The sequence below is a fragment of the Anser anser genome (assembly GCF_964211835.1).
Source record: "Anser anser genome assembly, chromosome: 7".
Taxonomy (NCBI): Eukaryota; Metazoa; Chordata; class Aves; order Anseriformes; family Anatidae; genus Anser; species Anser anser.
This window is the reverse complement of record NC_139727.1, coordinates 3,633,967-3,653,845: the sequence shown is the minus strand read 5'-3', so window position 1 is coordinate 3,653,845 and position 19,879 is coordinate 3,633,967. Positions and strand designations below refer to the sequence as shown.

General features: G+C 44.0%; 1 protein-coding gene across 49 annotated transcripts in view; it reads left to right on the top strand.

Moving 5' to 3' along the window:
* Positions 1 to 19,879, top strand: part of LOC310902897 (uncharacterized protein) — a 38,417-nt gene that overhangs the window by 11,266 nt on the left and 7,272 nt on the right. For 35 of the 49 annotated variants that reach the window (XR_014587062.1, XR_014587063.1, XR_014587087.1 and 32 more), the window contains one exon: positions 55 to 19,797. The gene's annotated coding sequence lies outside the window, so the exon portion shown is untranslated. Of the gene's footprint in view, positions 1 to 54; positions 19,798 to 19,879 lie in introns of those variants that run through there. The other 14 variants (XR_014587085.1, XR_014587086.1, XR_014587091.1 and 11 more) reach the window with 13 other exon arrangements.

Here is a 19,879-nt window from a genome sequence, read left to right as displayed (position 1 = left end):
TGGGTGCTAATGGTGGCAGCTGAATGTTTATCTTCTGTGTTTTTCTTTGTTCAGGCGGAAACGCAGTGTGCGATACAGGATGTCATGGCCCGAGCTGCCTCTGGAGTGACTCTGGTGGGCGATGAAGAGATGTAGCAGTTGCTTTTGGGGTGCGGTTGTCACTGCAGTTATTTTACGACATCAAATAGAGTAAAATTCCAGTTTGCCTTTTCGAGGTGCTGTAAGTGGCTAAAGAGAACAGATGGAAGCATCTGCTCTGTGGGGTAGGTAAGCTGCTGAGGTAAAGGAGGGGATGAGAGTAACTGACCTAAGGGTGCTGTGGCTATTGCTGCTGTGGTTGCTTTCTCTTCTGTTTCTCAGGTGCCACAGGCAAGGTGGACTGTGATAGTCTTCAGAATAGGAGCAAAGCAGGTCACTTGAATGCTGCCTGGTTCGTGAGAAAGGGGTTGTAGAGGAGAGAAGCTTTCAATATTCAAAGTTGAAGCAAAAGCATGGGCATTGCTGCTTCTAGAAACACCCCAGTTCTCTTGTCTGCACTCTGCATGGTGTTGAGCTAAAATCCAGATGAAAGAAAAAAAAAAAACACAGCTGCTGCTTGTCCTGCTCTGTCTACTTTGTTGTTTCTTGCCCCTCCCCTTTCCCAGGTGCTTGGGTTTGGGTGCTGGGCGGGGCCAAATGGTATATGGGCCCCAGGCAAGGCATGAGGGAGCTCCTTCTGCCTGGGCTGCTCTTAGGGGTAAGTGCTTTGTTTTTCCTTCTGTCAGTTGCAGGGTTCTTTAGGTGGGTCAGAGTCTCTGGATTTCTAGATTGCAAGTGCTTGGAATTCACTTAATAGAGGGCTATTTAGCAGAGGTTGCCAGCTCGCTCGTTTTTGGGACGGTGGTCTACGCTTCTGTTTTGGGGTTATTTTAATCTCGAGATGTATCAAACCTCTTGTGTAACTCTCCAGAGGACTAAAAAGAGCTTGTTTACACACTGCAAGAGGCTTGACCACAGGCGCAGTATTACCAAGAGACTGAGCAGGGTCATACCAGAGTTACCTTTTCATCTGTAAAGGGTAAGTCTGTGATTACCCCTGCTGGGGCTGTTGTGTGTGCATGGCTTTTTGGCATTTGTGGAGCTCAGTTGTTTTTGTGTGTATGTTCTTACTTTTTTTTTGAAGGGCAAATTGTGTGCTGAGTGTGGTTGGCAAGAGGAGGTGGGGAGTTGTCTGGCAGGGGAGCTGTTCAGGATTGGTAGGTTTGGTTTCTAGGAGCGTGCGGCATCCTTCCTGAAGTGGGATGCGACATTGTTGGGCAGGAATGTTCCAGCTGTGGTGTGTCTTAAACAATGTAGCTTGTGTAGTGTGTGTTGTGCGGCCCAGGCAGAGTTTGCTGTGGCGCCGTGAGTGAAGAATCTCAGTTAGAGCTGGTGAGTGTAATGGGTAAGATGTATTTGTTCATTGTATAAAGAAATAAAAAAAAAAAAAAAAAAGAAAAGGGATAAGATGGTTATAAAATAGATAGTATTTTACACGAGGTTGGGACAGAGCTTCCTGATCATAATAGAACCTTGATATATGATGACAAAGTTGGGGAGGGGGGGGATTTGCTAACTATCTGTAAGGAATTTGGGAATCTGCGAGGGAGATAAGGTTGCACAATGTTGCCTCAATGAAGGGGAGGCTTATTAGGCAGATAACAAGAAGGGGGGGTGTTGGGTAAACATCCTTGAACAGGTACAAAGACTCTGTGAAATACCCCATCGCAAGACATCCTGTCTGCTACTTCACTCCCCCCCACCCAAACATTAGCACAACGCGTGAGCACCAAAGAGAGGAAGCAGCCCCCCCCCCCTTTGGACTGCATAGCCGCAGCTGGTTCAACAAGCCCGGACAAGCTGGAACTCGGATACTATAAAACAGCACCCCCGGAGAAGGAAAATTGTGCGCCGCTGCGGAGTCGGAACTCCCTGGCCGCCCAGCGCTGTTTTGCTTCTGCTTGCTTGCTTACTTAATTAATAAATTCTGTGATTAATAACATTTATTAACAGACCGACTTCGTATGCGAGTCTGTTCATAACAATTTGGTGCCGTGACTCGGATAGGCAATTTGATTGAGGACTCCCCTTTGGGGGTGGCGCCCCGCCGATTTTGGCGGCCCTCGAAGCAGGAAGTCTCATTCAGGCCTTCACCGACGAACCTCAAAAATTAAGCAGAAGCAAATAAAGCCGGCAAACCCTTAGCAATCTTTGTGCACGAAGACCGAACGAAGACCCACGGGGTGGGTAAGTATAGGCCGGTGATCCGTTCGGTAAGGGTGGGGAATCCCGGAGTACGGCTTCTGAGACGGCCAATCGCGGCTGAAGCGAGTGCGGACCCCTCGGTAGTGCGGTTCCCACATCCCGCGAGGGACTGGGCCACGAAAAGGGGGAAGTGTGTGTGTGTGTGAGTGAAGGAACTCCGGAAGATGGGACAGAAGAAAAGTAAGCCTTCTGGTCCCATGGGTGGGGGAAATAGCGGTAGGAATATTCCTCCTATTCCCCCGGATAGCCCGCTGGGGCTAATGATTAAGAATTGGAGTAATTCCCCTTCTAGGCGGGGAAAAAAGTAAAGTAAAAATGATTCATTATTGTGTAGAGATCTGGGGTAATAAGCCCATAAAGGGGGACAGTGTGTTTTGGCCCCTTTTCGGTTCCTTTGAGGATTGGATATGTCAGGCTCTAAATATTTATGTTAATTCAAAGGAACCATTTAGTTTAGAGGAAAGCGAATACGCACATTTATGGATAAATTTTGAAACTGGGACCCAGTTATACCCTCTAAAAGAAAAAGGAGGGAAGGGAAAGAAGAGAGATTTGGAAGTCCCAGTTGCGCCACCTCCCTACGTGCCCTCTTTGCCAACAGCACCCTCTGCTGCCGAATCTGAGGATTCGGATGACAGTGCCTCGGTCCAAGGGAGACGAGGGCCAGTAACTAGAAGCCAGACTCGTCGCGCTAAAGAAGGGTTGTACCCCTTGCGGGAGATTGCAATGGGGGGACCTCAACCAGGGATGGGATATGTAGCCGTCCCCATTAATTCAGGGGATGTTAGAGACTTTAAAAAGGAGATGGGAAGTCTCTTAGAAGACCCGTTAGGAGTAGCCGAACAGGTAGATCAGTTTTTAGGGCCAAACATTTATACTTGGGAAGAATTACAATCTATTTTGGGAATATTATTTACATCAGAAGAGAGAGGAATGATAAGGAGAGCAGGTATGCGAATTTGGGACCAGCAACATCAGCAAGGTCCTGCTGCTGATATTAAGTGGCCAATGCAGACACCTAACTGGAATAACCAGGATCCAATACACAGGGGCCACATGCAGGATCTAAGAACAATCATAATACAAGGAATCAGAGAATCTGTGCCCAGAGGACAGAATATAAATAAAGCATTCAGTGAACAACAGAAAAAGGATGAAACTCCAACAGAATGGTTGGAGAGACTTCGTAAAAGTCTGCAATTATACAGTGGGTTAGACCCAGGTACCCCGTTAGGGGAAGCATTACTTAAGACACAGTTTGTGGCTAAGTCTTGGATAGATATCAGAAAGAAATTGGAAAAAATAGAGGATTGGCAAGATAGAGGTCTGGACGAATTATTAAGGGAAGCACAAAAGGTGTATGTTCGTAGGGAAGATGAGAAGGAAAAGAAGCAAGTGCGAATGATGGTGGCAGCGGTGCGAGAAGGATCCAGAAGGGCTGGCAATGAACAAAGATGGAGGAATGAAGGGTTTACTAGAAGGAATAGGAAAGAGAAAAAGGGTGCCCAGGAAAGAAGAGATGTGACCTGTTTTTACTGTAATAAGAAGGGTCACATGAAAAGGGAGTGCCGACAGAGGAAAGAGGATGAGAAAATGTTTAGAAATGAATAGGGGTGTCAGGGGCTCTATTTGCTGGGGACCCAAAGGAACAGTGAGCCCTTGATAAAGTTACGAGTGGGCCCCCAGTGCGAGGAAATCGAATTCCTCATAGACACGGGAGCTGAAAGATCAACTGTCCAGACATTACCTTTAGGATGTAGAACTTCAAAGGATAGAATACAGGTAATAGGAGCAAAAGGGGAGCCTTTTGGGGTCCCCGTTATAAAAGAGGTACCGATTGAATTGGGATCAAAAAAGGGTACGGGGCATCTGCTTCTTGTGCCAGAAGCCGAATATAACTTATTAGGTAGAGATTTGATAATAGAATTAGGCATAGGACTAGAGGTAGTAGAAAAGAAACTGGAAATAAAGCTGTGTCTTCTTCTGGTAGAGGATGAGAAAGAGATAGACCCCGAGGTTTGGTATACCTCGGAGAGCGTTGGAAGGTTAAACATTAAACCATTTAAGGTAACTATCAAAGAGCCAGAAGTACCAATCAGGATAAAACAATACCCCTTGTCTGAAGAGGGTAGAAAGGGTCTGAAGGAAGACATACAACGATTATTACAACAGGGGTTGTTAGAACCCTGTATGTCTCCTTTCAACACCCCTATATTACCAGTTAAAAGAAAGGATGGTAAATACCGATTGGTACATGATTTGAGAGAAATTAATAAGAGAACTATAACCAGATTCCCCGTGGTAGCAAACCCACATACCTTATTGAGCGAATTAAGCCCAGAGGACAAGTGGTACAGTGTAATAGATTTAAAGGATGCTTTCTGGGCCTGTCCTCTTGATGAGGACAGTAGGAATTATTTTGCCTTTGAATGGGAGGATCCCGACACTCACAGGAAACAGCAACTAAGGTGGACAGTGTTACCTCAGGGGTTTACAGAATCTCCAAACTTGTTTGGCCAGGCCCTGGAGCAAATTCTAGAGGATTACGATAGAATGCCAGGGACCAAAATGATCCAATATGTAGATGACTTATTAATAGCGGGGAAAGATGAGAAAATCGTACGACAGGCAAGTATAAACTTGCTGAATTTTTTGGGCTCACGGGGACTAAAGGTTTCAAAAGCAAAATTACAATTCGTGGAGGAAGAAGTAAAGTATTTAGGCCATTTATTAAGCAAAGGAACAAAGAAATTAGACCCTGAAAGAGTTAGAGGTATTTTAGAACTCAGGGCACCAGAGACGAAAAAACAAATCAGGCAGTTGCTAGGATTGACAGGGTACTGCAGACAGTGGATAGAGGATTACAGCGGGAAGGTAAAATTTTTATACAACAAATTGAGTAACGAGGGCCATCTTAAATGGACAAAAGAGGATGAGGAACGACTGATGCTCCTAAAAGAAGAACTCGTGAATCCACCGGTTTTAAGCTTTCCCGAATTAAAGAAGCCCTTTTTCCTGTTTGTTAATACTACAGAAGGAACTGCGTATGGAGTACTGGCACAAGAATGGGCAGGATGTAAAAAGCCTGTGGCCTATTTGTCAAAATTGCTAGATCCAGTCACTAGAGGCTGGCCAAACTGTTTACAAGCAATTGCAGCAGCGGCCTTATTGGTTGAGGAGGCACAAAAGATTACCTTTGGAGGAGAAATTAGAGTAATATCTCCCCACAACATTTGCGGAGTGTTGCAGCAAAAAGCAGACAAATGGATCACCGACGCAAGGCTGTTGAGATACGAGGGGATATTGATCTCTTCCCCAAGATTGACTCTAGAAACTGCGCCAGTACAAAACCCTGCGCAATTTCTCTACGGAGAAACAAATGGCCATCTAGAACATGATTGTCTCAGCAACATCGAAGAACATACGAGATTAAGACCGGACTTAGAAGATACCGAATTGACTCATGGGGAACAGATATATGTGGATGGATCCTCTACGGTAATAGAAGGGAAAAGAAAATCGGGGTATGCCCTGATAGATGGGAAAACATTTAGAGTCATAGAATCAGGACCCCTCAGTCTGAGTTGGTCAGCTCAGGCTTGTGAATTATATGCAATGTTAAGGGCTTTGAAATTATTGAAAGATAGAAGCGGAACCATCTATACGGATTCAAAATATGTTTATGGGGTAATACACACCTTTGGAAAAATTTGGGAAGAGAGGGGACTTATAAACTCCCAGGGGAAAGGACTAGTTCATCAAGAATTGATTGTTAGGGTTTTACAAGCGATTAGGGAGCCAAAAGAGATAGCGGTGGTACATGTAAAAGGTCACCAGTGTGGACTGACCCCGCAAATAAGGGGAAACAATCTTGCTGATCAAGAGGCAAAGCGGGTAGCCCTCATGACTAACTATGTAATAACAAAAAGGGCGGATTGCCCAACTTGTGGAGAGGATTTAAAGAGGGAACCTTGTTATGGGTGTTGGAAGAATTGGGGGATGGATGGAGTAGAATGTAATTGTTCAAAGGAAGAGAGCCCTCCTTACAAAAATTGTTTCAAACATGGCTTGCAAATGTCTTTGATAGGAGGGACTTTCTTCTCCCCCTTGTTGTGTTTTACTGTGCAAGAAAAAGGGAAAATGATACAAATGGGAATTAAGGAAAATAAGGAAGGGAGATGGTTGCTACCTGATGGGAGAGAGGTATTGCCTAAATCAGTAGCTGTGAGGGTGCTACGGAGATACCATGATCAATCCCACTGGGGAGTACAGGCCCTAGTGGACCAATTTGCATACAAGTATATGTGTATTGGAATATATGATATAGCAAAGACAATAGTTAATGGATGTATAACTTGCCGAAGGGTAAATGCCAAAAACATAAGGAAAAGGAGTATGGGAGGAAGGGAATTGGCCCATCGACCCTTCGCAAAAATTCAATTGGACTTTACGGAACTCCCCAGAGTAGGGAGATATAAATATTTGCTCGTGATAGTAGATCATTTGACTAACTTTGTCGAGGCATTCCCTACGGCAAGGGCAACGGCACAAACAGTAGTAAAAATTTTACTGGAGAACATAATCCCTTGATACGGAGTTATTGAAATGATAGATTCTGATAGAGGGCCTCACTTTGTGTCAAAGGTTATACAAGAAATTATGAGAAACTTAGGAATCAAGTGGGAATACCACACTCCTTGGCACCCTGAGAGCTCGGGAAAAGTAGAACGAATGAATGGGGAAATTAAGAAACAACTTACTAAATTGATGATAGAAACTAAAACCTCATGGATAAAATGCTTACCTCTTGCTTTGCTAAACCTGCGTACGAAACCCCGAACTGATCTGGGGTTGTCACCATTTGAAATGCTATATGGGATGCCCTATGACTTAGAGATACCCGTCGATCACCCCCACATTCAAGATGAGAGTTTGAAGTCTTATTTAGTACAGTTAGGGAACAGAAGGAGGGAATTGCAGAAAAGGGGTCTGGTTATACAACGCCCTCCTCTGGATATGGCAATACACAATATACAGCCTGAGGACCAGGTCTTGATTAAAACTTGGAAAGAAACTGCATTGACCCCACGTTGGGAAGGTCCCTATATTGTTTTGCTAACTACAGAGACTGCTGTCCGGACTGCTGAACGGGGATGGACGCACGCCAGCCGAGTTAAAGGGCCAATACAGAACGACAGGTGGGAAGTGACTTCCGGCTCTGAGGACTTAAAGCTGACTCTGCGACGAACTCGGTAGGCATTACTGGGAAGGGGTGGAGGCTCCATGGTCCCTGAAGAATACTACTGCTGCCGAGAAGAATCATAACCCCGTAGGTGGTAGCACCTCATCTGACGGGCGAGGCAGAGTGGTAAAACAAGTGGGAATGGACCTTCACTACCCCCTGTGGTGCTTGGGGTTATTCGCGATGGTCATGCCACCCACCGCTGGTCAACACCACCCGCATCAGCCTTTCTTGTGGAGCTTGATAAGACTTTTCGATACTACGGTCGTACAGCAGATTGTTACGCCAGGGGCTCCCAGCTTTAAGACTGATCTCTGCAACCTCACAACGACTTTGGAGCTATGTAACAATCAGTCAGATTTCTACTTATGCCCAGCTTCTAACCCAGGGAAAAGCTACTGTAATTCCCCAGCACAGTATTACTGCGCTTATTGGGGTTGCGAAACTATAGCCACAGCATGGAATCCAGGCGGGGGAAAAGATAAATATTTAACTGTCCAATTTGGGCCTCAGGGTTGCAGTAATCGGAACACGGTTGAGGCAGTCTATCACCGTGGAACAGGGACCGTACAAAAAGGGAATTGCGCGTTTTTGTGGGTTAACGTAACTAATCCGATGGATCTGGGGTGGATCCTTGGAAGGACTTGGGGAATAAGGTATTATGAGAAAGGAGCTGATAGAGGGGAAATAATTTTAATAAAGAAGGAAGAACCGCCTAAAACACCTCGAAAGGTAGGCCCCCTCTCACATTTGGAAAACAAAGGGACGTCTCGCCCCACGACAACTAAATTGACCCCCACGCGGCCTGGTAATAATAAAATGACGTCCATTCCCACTCCTACTCCCACTGCGATAGGAAGAAATAGGGATGATTCTTCCTTAAGTAGAATGTGGAAAATTATTGAAGCCAGCTATCAACTCCTTAATCAAACAAACGCGGAAATTACAAAAAAATGCTGGTTATGTGTCAGTGCCCAGCCTCCATATTACGAGGCAATAGGGGATATGGGTGCACTCGAATACTCGAATGAATCAAACCCCAGCACATGTAACTGGGGGCAGGAAATCGGGATCACTCTAACACAGGTGACAGGGAAAGGTAGGTGTATAGGAACAGTCCCAAGAGGGAAAAGAGATTTATGCAGTATTACAGAAGATAGAAAACAACCCTCTAATTGGTTGATTCCGGCTAATAATACTCGATGGGTATGTTCGTCTTTAGGGGTAACTCCGTGTCTGTCTTTAAAATTGTTTAATTCGTCCCGCGACTTCTGTGTACAGGTAGTAATTATACCAAGAATTCTGTACCATTCTGAAGAGTATATATACATGCAACACACAATACCACAATTTAATCTAAAAAGGAGGGAACCGGTAACAGCTGTTACCCTAGCCACTTTAATGATTTTAGGGGCCGCGGGAGCTGGAACGGGGATTGCATCCCTAGTTAAACAAAGTCAAGAATTTACCTCTTTACGAGTTGCTGTGGATGAGGACTTGGCTCGCATAGAGCAATCGATAACGGCCCTAGAAAAGTCAGTCAGGTCATTATCTGAAGTAGTGCTCCAAAATCGCAGAGGACTGGACTTGATATTCTTACAACAAGGAGGACTTTGCGCAGCCCTGCGAGAAGAGTGTTGCGTATATGCTGACCATACAGGAGTAGTAAGGGACACTATGACAAAACTCCGAGAAGGATTAGAGAAACGAAAAAGGGAACACGAAGCTCGCCAGAGTTGGTATGAATCTTGGTTTAATTACTCACCTTGGCTTACAACATTGTTATCTACTATTGCTGGACCATTATTGTTGCTAATATTTGTGTTGACTTTTGGCCCATGTATCTTTAACCGGGTAATTGCTATTGTAAAAAGTCGACTGGAGGCTGCACATGTGATGCTTATACGTGCTAAGTATGAAACTGTAGATCAGGAAGAAGATACTGAAACCTTGATGATGTGTAAAAAAGCTTTGGAAGAATTTAATGAACAAAATAAGTAGCCTAAAAGAAAAAGGAGGGATTGTAATGGGTAAGATGTATTTGTTCATTGTATAAAGAAATAAAAAAAAAAAAAAAAAAAAAAGAAAAGGGATAAGATGGTTATAAAATAGATAGTATTTTACACGAGGTTGGGACAGAGCTTCCTGATCATAATAGAACCTTGATATATGATGACAAAGTTGGGGAGGGGGGGATTTGCTAACTATCTGTAAGGAATTTGGGAATCTGCGAGGGAGATAAGGTTGCACAATGTTGCCTCAATGAAGGGGAGGCTTATTAGGCAGATAACAAGAAGGGGGGGTGTTGGGTAAACATCCTTGAACAGGTACAAAGACTCTGTGAAATACCCCATCGCAAGACATCCTGTCTGCTACTTCACTCCCCCCCACCCAAACATTAGCACAACGCGTGAGCACCAAAGAGAGGAAGCAGCCCCCCCCCCCCCTTTGGACTGCATAGCCGCAGCTGGTTCAACAAGCCCGGACAAGCTGGAACTCGGATACTATAAAACAGCACCCCCGGAGAAGGAAAATTGTGCGCCGCTGCGGAGTCGGAACTCCCCGGCCGCCCAGCGCTGTTTTGCTTCTGCTTGCTTACTTAATTAATTAATAAATTCTGTGATTAATAACATTTATTAACAGACCGACTTCGTATGCGAGTCTGTTCATAACAGTGAGCAGCTGAAGTAAAGGAGCTGGGAAGAGAGAGGTATTGCCGCAGGTACGCTGTGGCTGTGAGGTGCCTCAGTATGGGTGACGCGTTCGGTGACAAACTGGAGCTGATTGATATGGTGATGCACGAAGGGTTAAGAAGAAGGTTACTCAGGGGCATAGAGTGGTAACCAGGCTAGAATAAGAGACAGTGGGAACCAGTAAGAAGGAGTTGTTAGGCTCGGATGGGCCTATAGCGGGCTATGCGTGATCAAAAGGAATGCACCAATCAGAAGCCTGTAACTATGTTTGCCAGCCATGTGCAGCGCGTGTAGGGGCCCAGAAGAACTATGTAAGATCTGGCATCGGGACAATAAAGGGTCTCCATTTCCAACTATCTTGGAGTCCGTGTCGTCATTCCCTTCAAATGGTAACCCCGTCGTGATAAGGGGTAGAGAGATGCTGTATGGGCATCCGGAGGGAACCCAGCCGAATGAATCAAGCTTGCAGCTGGACTGCAGCTTCAACCCTGGGACATGGCCTGAAGGACAGGTGAGTGGCTGGGCATTCATGATGGGAGCCAATATCTCAGCAGAAGAGGCAATAGTAAAATTATTAACGCAATTATTAATAAAAAGGGGTGTAAAATATGACCCGTTTAAGATAAAGCTACTATCGAAGTTTTTGCAAAAGCAAGGGGTCCCCTCGATGGTCTCAGCTGTGTTTCTTGTAAAGACTTGGGAACAAGGGGGGAGAAAGTGTGGGAGGCAGCATCAAGTGGGGGATACAAACGCTGCTGGGCTGCGGGCCCTCACCTTGCTCCTCCCTGCTGCCAGAGGGCAGCACCACGGCGGCGGGCAGGGTCCAGCACCAGTGGCAGTCCCCGGAGCAAGGCAGGAGCTCACTGGAGAGGAAGAGCCATGGCTCACCGGGCTGCAGAGCTGACAAGTTAAGACCACCTTCATCAAGCCCTTCCAGTATTATTCGCCGGACTTCCTTGTTGGACACACTTGCTGCTCCCTATCTTGCTGGACAGTGGCCTCGTGATAATCGTGGCCAAGCTGTTCCATGTATGTGAGACAAAGCCACTCAGGCTGAAAGTGCCTGGGCTGAATAATATTTAGAAAAGAAGAGAAGCTCACACAAACGTTCAGCATCGTGGGGCAATCAAATGGTTTTGCAAGATGTTGTAAGGAATAGTCCAGCAATTCGTGCCACTAAGGGGTGTGAAGGGTTAACATTGAGGCCTGGGTTTAGGCGAGAAGAGAACAAAGGGATTTCTTCAGAGAAAAACTGCTGACTTTGCACGGACATGCAGTAACTTCTGACAGCCGGCCAAGAGACCACTAGATAAGGAGGAAGAATATGAGCCTCCCTGTCCGAGCGGCCCCCGAGAAACTAACAGAGACTGATAAGCAGGCGCACCTGGGAGGACTTCGGATTTGGGAAACCAATTATAATAACCCTGCCTCTTCTAGAAGTAGTAATGAATATGTATTAGCCTAGGAGCATAAAAACCAGCCGCCTTACGTAACAGGTGTGCGTCCCGGTGGAGCAGAGACTCCCGGCGCACCCAGCGCTGTTTGCTTGCCTCTATTCGTTTAATAAATTGTAAACTCTGATTGTAATCCTATTTGGGACCCAGTCATTTATAACAATTGGGGGCTCGTCCGGGATGGTCTTGGTTCCTGAATTCTGACTTGATCTAGGAGGGGCGCCCCCACCATTTGGTGGCTCCTGTTCGAGTCAGGTCAGGGCTAATGCCATCTTGAACCTGAATAAGGGCAAGCAAAGATTTAGATTTTTTTATGAGCTCCCTTTGCCGGCTGCAGCACTATATTTTGCCCGTAATTCTGCGCGCGAAGATCCGAACGAAGACGACGGAGTCGTAAGTATTTAAGGCGTATACCGTTCGGTTGGGTGGGTTTCGGTTGCCTGTGTGTGTGAGAGTGTGACTGAGACGGAACGTAGTTCCGAAGCGATTGTGGAGGTCTTCTAACCGCGGTTCCAATCTCCCGCGAGGGACTTGGCCGGTGAAGGACCGAAGCGATTCCTATAGGATTCGTGGGTGGGTGATAGGTCCTAAACCCCCTGCAAGACACTCTCACTAAGGCAACCAAGGGCTGTAGGAATTGCCACAGTAAAATTCCTAGATGGGTCAGACAAAATTGAAGACCCGGGACCAGAGAAAAGGGAGCAAATTACCAGACATACCACCAGAAAGTCCATTAGGGATAATGATTAGAAATTGGAACGATAGGGGCCCCAGAAAAGGGAAAAAGTAAATTAAAAATGGTTCAGTATTGTATGACAGAATGGCCAAAGGAGCCTTTAAGACCACATGTCTTTTGGCCCGTTTTCGGATCCTTTGAAGACTGGGTTTGCCAGGCCTTAAATATACATGTTAATTCAAAGGAACCTTTTAGCCAGGAGGAAAGTGATTATGCAGGATTATGGATCAGGATCTCACGTCCTTTTCCAGCCTCAATATTTACACTAAAAGCAGACGAGAAGTTTGACGAAGAAGAGAACAAAAAAATAAAAAATAAAAAAAAAAAGGAAAAAGAAAAAGATGATGAATGGGAGTCATTGGATAACCTACCACCTCTATATCCTAACAATCCACCCCCGGTGGTGCATCTTGTAATCCTGTTTTGTTCTTAAATGTTTTGACTGTGTCAAGGAGGAAGGTGGGAGCATTATCTAAGTAACAGTTTAGAAGTTTGGGTATATTCGCGGTGGTGTTCGGTCAGTTTCCCAAGTATCGGGGGTGGGGGGCTGACTGATTATCAAAGTGGTAGAACGGAGAGCCACTTTGGTGGTTCGGGCCTGAGCCCTGGGAATTTGGTAAGAAGGGGGAGAGCGAATTTATTTAGGCCTCAATACCTTTTTAAACCCCCATCTTGACGGATACACAGGAGTGATTCCTTGTTTTGTGTAGGCTTACTAACAAAGTGCATGAGAAAAATTAGCATTTGGCTTGAAATTCGGTCTTATTGAAATGTAAATTTTGTGGAAAAGGTGTTATTGTTTGTCTAGAAGACAGAAGGCTGAGTGCTTCAGGTGTTTTTCCGAAGTCCTGCGGATTTATGATTGGAATGGGGCTCATTAATAATCTGAAATAGTAAAGTTTGTATGTGGAAAGAAGAGTTTAATCCCAGAGAATTGGGACATTTGGGAAGAAGATTAGGAAAGATAGTAAAAACCTGCAATAAAAAGGTTTGTGTGGAAATTGAAACAAGGTACAGTAACTAATATAAATAAATAAAAGGGAATGGGAAATCAAGGAAAAGGGGAAAATCCAAAAAAAAAAAAAAAAAAAGACGTCCTTGGGTGCATATTGGCACATTGGAAGGATATTGTTAGAAATGGGGGCACAGAAAGCAAGAGGACTTTCACTAAGTATTGCAATCAATGGTGGCCACTATATAAACTAAATGGCCACTTTATGGATCAATCGACTATAACAGTGTCTTGCAATTAATGTTTTTGAGGAGAGAAGGAAAATAGGATGAAATGTTGTATAGTGATATGTTGTTTCAGCATGTTGGAGGGAAAAGGTTTGGAATTAAGTTGGCCCCTGACTGAGCCTTTGGTGTTGGCATTAGAAAAGTACGGGCTGGAGAAAGATAAAGGAAGTGTTAAAAGGATTGTTGAAGGTGTTAAAGGTTGTGTGGCATGTAGTATTTAACAGAGCTGTTTGATGCTGAATGAGCAGGGAAAGAGGATGTAGGAATGCTAATAGTTCCGCCTCAACCCGAGGCTGAGATCTCAAAATCACGGTGTGAGCCCTCTGGGGCGGAGGGACCATGATGGGTCCGAGAGAGTTGTCGTGGAAACAGAAAAGCAGCTAACTCTTGAAACAACCTGAGTTCCTGTGTGAGCTCAGATTGCCAATGGGACCGCTCAGGGAACTTTCAACGATTGCATTCCCCTGACCGACCCCCTCACTGAGACCCTAATCACCCCGGAAATTATGTAAATACTAAAATCTGGTTAAATTGGCTATTGGGAATTGAGAATCTGTTCCAACAAGGTCCAAAAGAAACCCCTATGGAATTTATGGAATTTTTGAATTTCTGGACCAACTTTGAAATGCAATGAAAAAAAAAAAATGGACCTGGCTTAAAAAAAAAAAAAAAAAAGAGAGAGGCAACTGGCTAACCTCTTTCCAGGGCAATCAGCCCCTGATATCAGAAAGAAATTGTCTTAGGCTGCAGGACAAACAACAGTCAGGAATGATGGGGACCTGGGGCATCTACCCTAGCAGGTCCACTAGTTGAAATAAAGCTAGGAAACGAAGACAGGCTTGAATTTTTTGTTGGTTATGGGAGCTTCTTTCTCTGTGTTAATTAGGCTGTAAATGTAATAGGAGCAACATATTCAGTGTTAAATAGTTTAAAAGGACGATTAGGAACTAAGACAACTACAATAATTGGAGCCACAGGGAAAGAGGAAGAATGGTCATTCTTACGACCCCTTGATTTGCGTTTTGGGGGTGAGGAACTAACCCATAAATTTTAGTATGTACCAGAATGCCCGATGCCACTCTTGGGACGGGATCTATTAGCCAAATTAGATGCAACAATAACCTTTGAGGATGGAGAATTAATAATGAAGGTACCTGAGTCCAAAGTAGGCCAAATCCTAATGATCAAAGATAAACCCTTTGTTAATATTCCAAGAGAAGTAGAAAATGCAGTTATAGCAACAGTACGGGAAACAGATGTACCAGGGAAGTCGAAACTGGCACAACTGGTAAAGGTGGAATTAAAGGAAGGAGCCAAACCTGTTTGAATCAAACAATATCCACTTAAGATAGAAGCTAGGCACGGGAATAGTGAAAATTATTGACAAATTTCTCAAATATCAGATTCTGGAAGAATGTAAATCGGAATACAATACTCCAATTTTTCCAGTAAAGAAGCCGAATGGCGAGTATGGATCTGTACAAGATCTTAGAGCAATAAATGAAATAACAAAGGATATTCACCCAGTAGTAGCTAATCCTTACACATTGTTAACATCTGTGAAAGAGAAATATAAATGGTTTACCGTGATAGATTTAAAGGATGCCTTCTTTTGCATACCTCTTGATAAAGATAGTAGAAAATTATTTGCCTTCAAATGGGGAAACGTATTGAAGTTTTTGGACCACATATGGTAACAACCGTTTTGGAACAAAGGGGGGGGGCACTGGTTATCACCCAGCCGGATGATGAAATATCAGGCAATCCTAACTGAACAAGATGACATAACCTTGAAAACGACTAACCTGTTATATCCAGCAGTATTTCTAGGAACCGTTCCAGAAGAAGGACCGTTGGAACACAATTGTGTGGAAATAATCGAACATACGCCAGCCACAAAGATTTGAAGGATGTACCCCTTGAAAGGTATTCAGTGGGAATACCACACTCCGTGGCACCCACAAAGCTCAGGGAAAGTAGAAAGGATGAATCAAACAATAAAACAACAATTGGCTAAGTTAATGATCGAGACACAGCTGCCCTGGACGAAATGCTTACCATTGGCACTTTTAAACATAAGAACTAAACCACACAGTGAGACTGGATTATCATCACATGAAATGTTATATGGTATGCCTTATTCTCAAGGGATGCCCCTAGGGAACAATGTAGTTGAGGATCATAGTATCCAGAAATACATAATTACCATTGGAAGGAGATTACAGGAGATAAGAGAAATTGGGATGATGACTCAGACACCACCTTTAGGATTTGCTATTCATAAAATACAACCAGGAGACAAGGTCTTAATAAAAACCTGGAGAGAAGAATCATTGAACCCCCGATGGGAGGGACTGTACCTTGTTTTACTTACTACTGAAACAGCTGTGAGAACAGCAAGAAGGGGTTGGACCCACGCATCCAGAATAAAAGGACCAATAACTACCGAAGCCTGGAGGGTTGAGTCCACTCCTGGGGAACTGAAACTGAGACTAAAGAGGAACTGATATCCCAGCAGTGAGGTTCTGCATGAATTAAGGGCACTGGATAAAGAGGACAAGGCTGAAGGGAGGAAAGGGAGAAGGCAAGACCGGGGTAGGACCCTCCACTGCGGCGTGTATGGTCTACCGAGGGAGGCAACCCCTATGGGTATTGACCGCCGAGTGAGAGTGCCTCGACCGGACTTCTCCCGCGCTAAGATCAGGTTGTCCTGAGAAAAATAACATGAGAACCTTTTAAACCCATAATAAAATTGTGATTAGTTTTTCCAGGAGCTGGATCACCCTGAAGGGCTGAATGGTAACACAAGCTCTGAAAGCGGGCCCAACCCCATGATTGAAGGAGCTTCCCACACTCTCAAGATTGGACGGCGAAAAAGGCTTATAATATGACAGGTCGCCAAAGAGAACTGAATTGTGACTGTAAGTGGAAACCCAACGTGGGAGCTTGGAAGCGTGCATATACGAGTACAAACGGGGCAGACATTGTAACAGGACCACTCGGTAACAAGGACACTCTGTATTATCACACCCCAAAGGGTAAAGATGGATGGGATGGTCATTTTCCAAACGGGACGTGGGCCCTAAAGGGACATTATTGGGTGTGTGGCAAACATGCTTAGAAGAGGCTACCCGGAAACTGGTCGGGAATATGCTATGTGGGGTACATAAGACCCTTGTTCTTTTTATTGTCACAAACACAAGGAAATCATTTAGGAATAAGATTATATGATGACCTGAACAGACTAAAACGATCTATTGATACTTCCTTATCCGGGGATAGTGCCCAATCATACAGCATTATGGGCCAGCTACCTGGAACCCAAATGAATTGGTATCAGGAGCCCGAGAACCTATTTATAATTTGAACCGAATAATTAGGTCGCAAGCTATCCTCGAAGTTGTAACCAATCAAACAGCGACGGCCTTGGATCTTCTGGCTGATCAGTCCACTCAGATGAGGAATGCTATCTTTCAACGTAGAATGGTCATAGACTATTTACTAGCAGAAGAAGGGGGAGTGTGTGGAAAACTGAACGATTCTAATTGTTGTTTACAAATTGATGATAATGGAAAAGTAGTTAAGCAGATAACAAAAGAAATTAAAAAGCTAGCCCACGTCCCAGTACAAACTTGGAAGGGTATGGATTGGGATTTCTTTTCATGGTTGCCCGGTGGACCATGGGTTAAAAGAATGCTATTTTTATTTTTATGTGGTGTAATGACATTATTGTTTATACCTTGTATGATACCTTGCTTTATGTTGTTGATACGGCGGATAATAAATAGCACCCAATTTGTGATGACTTTGCGAGAGAAAAGGTGATGTGTCGATAATGATGCTTAAGAAATGGACACCCCGAGAACTGACTGATGAAATCCAATTGCTACTAACAAAAGTTGAAGAAGAGACACGAATTGATGATATTAAAAAAAAAAGGGAGGAATTGTAAGGAATAGTCCAGCAATTCGTGCCACTAAGGGGTGTGAAGGGTTAACATTGAGGCCTGGGTTTAGGCGAGAAGAGAACAAAGGGATTTCTTCAGAGAAAAACTGCTGACTTTGCACGGACATGCAGTAACTTCTGACAGCCGGCCAAGAGACCACTAGATAAGGAGGAAGAATATGAGCCTCCCTGTCCGAGCGGCCCCCGAGAAACTAACAGAGACTGATAAGCAGGCGCACCTGGGAGGACTTCGGATTCGGGAAACCAATTATAATAACCCTGCCTCTTCTAGAAGTAGTAATGAATATGTATTAGCCTAGGAGCATAAAAACCAGCCGCCTTACGTAACAGGTGTGCGTCCCGGTGGAGCAGAGACTCCCGGCGCACCCAGCGCTGTTTGCTTGCCTCTATTCGTTTAATAAATTGTAAACTCTGATTGTAATCCTATTTGGGACCCAGTCATTTATAACAATGTCTTTTGTATGAAAAGGTGTATTTTATAACAAAGACTTGTGGTGTGTAGCAGATAGTGTTTAAAAGACACTTTTCTGGTGACAATTCTCTCCCCCCTTTCCCCACACACACTTTTTTTAGTAGGGAAGTTTCTTTTTACTTGGCTGTTTTACAGCTACTGGGACCAAAGGATTGCTGAAGTATTTCAGCAGTCTCAAATTATGTGACCTTGCTGAACAGCCTCAGCCCTAAACAAAATAAGACAAGTTAACGTGTTTGAAAATTTTAAAATTGAAGAGTATCTAAAAAGCAGTGTTAGTCTGTGGTGTACTTTTTTTGTTGATATCATAAATTTGTGTTTCAGGTAAGTCCCACGTAAATAACTGTCTTATAGCAATAAACTTTACTGAGCAAGTAAGCGTAAATCACAGTGGCCTCTACAAGTCCTGCATTCAGGGTGCATTGAGCCCCTCTTTAAAACATTATGCAAAAGTTCAGCAAATGAAAAATGTACCAGGAGGTATTAAAATATTAGGTCTGTTAAACTAGTAAATGAGCAGAATTTGATTTGCTATCTTTCTTCCCATTAAAATAGAGAGATGTGTGCAGATGGGACTAGAGAGCTCTGTTTTCAAGTAACAGCTCTGATTTACACTGAAGAAATTGTTGAGGGGGAGAAGGTTTTAAAGGTAGTGGGTTTGTGCATCAGATTTGCGTGATATGACCAGTTGATGGTTCTTCTCTAGTTTTTGCGGATATTAATTTGTTCTGAAACAGTTGCAGAGAAAGTCAAAGTCTAAGATATACTGCTTTAGATAGGTTGTTTAAAACTGGTATGACTGGATTCACAGAAGATGGGCTCATTCAGGTGAAGGAAGTCTGTGATTCTGTTGATTGCTGTGGCAGCTCTACTTTAATGTGAATTCACACTACAGACTCAGAATTAAGTAAATACAACAGCTCTTGTTTTAAGGCCAGCTTTTACATGTATGCACCCAAAAACTAGCCTTAAATTTCACGTGCTGTCTTGTGCCATAGCAGAGCTGCAAGGTAAAGTATTTAAATCAATTTCAAAATCTCTTTGAGAGTGTGTAGAACTTTTTTTAAAAAAAAACCTCTTATGTATAGAGTTGGAATATTTGGCTTTCTGGGGGGTTAATCTGTGCGTTGTTCAAGCACAGTCTTAATGAAAGAGTTCAAGTTCTTTTAGCACACTTTAAAACCTAACTATGCATAGAGCTAGTCAGTTCCTTGATTAACTGCTTTGGAGCTTAAAAAAGAAACCCTTAATGTGGTTCAGCTGTCCTTTCCTTGCTTGATGCTGTAGTCCTGTTGCAACAAATTTAAGTACTTGAGAAAGGAAAAGATAATGATTATTTTGTTTATCGCGTTTGTTGCAATTATAATAGTTACACCATGCCTGCTGCAACGATTGCAAAAAATGATTAATTGTTTGTGGCACACAATTTGGCTTGTAGAAACAAAGAAAGGGGGAATTATGAGTGACGCGTTCGGTGACAAACTGGAGCTGATTGATATGGTGATGCACGAAGGGTTAAGAAGAAGGTTACTCAGGGGCATAGAGTGGTAACCAGGCTAGAATAAGAGACAGTGGGAACCAGTAAGAAGGAGTTGTTAGGCTCGGATGGGCCTATAGCGGGCTATGCGTGATCAAAAGGAATACACCAATCAGAAGCCTGTAACTGTGTTTGCCAGCCATGTGCAGCGCGTGTAGGGGCCCAGAAGAACTATGTAAGATCTGGCATCGGGGCAATTAAAGGTCTCCATTTCTCGACTATCTTGGAGTCCGTGTCGTCATTCCCTTCACCTCAGG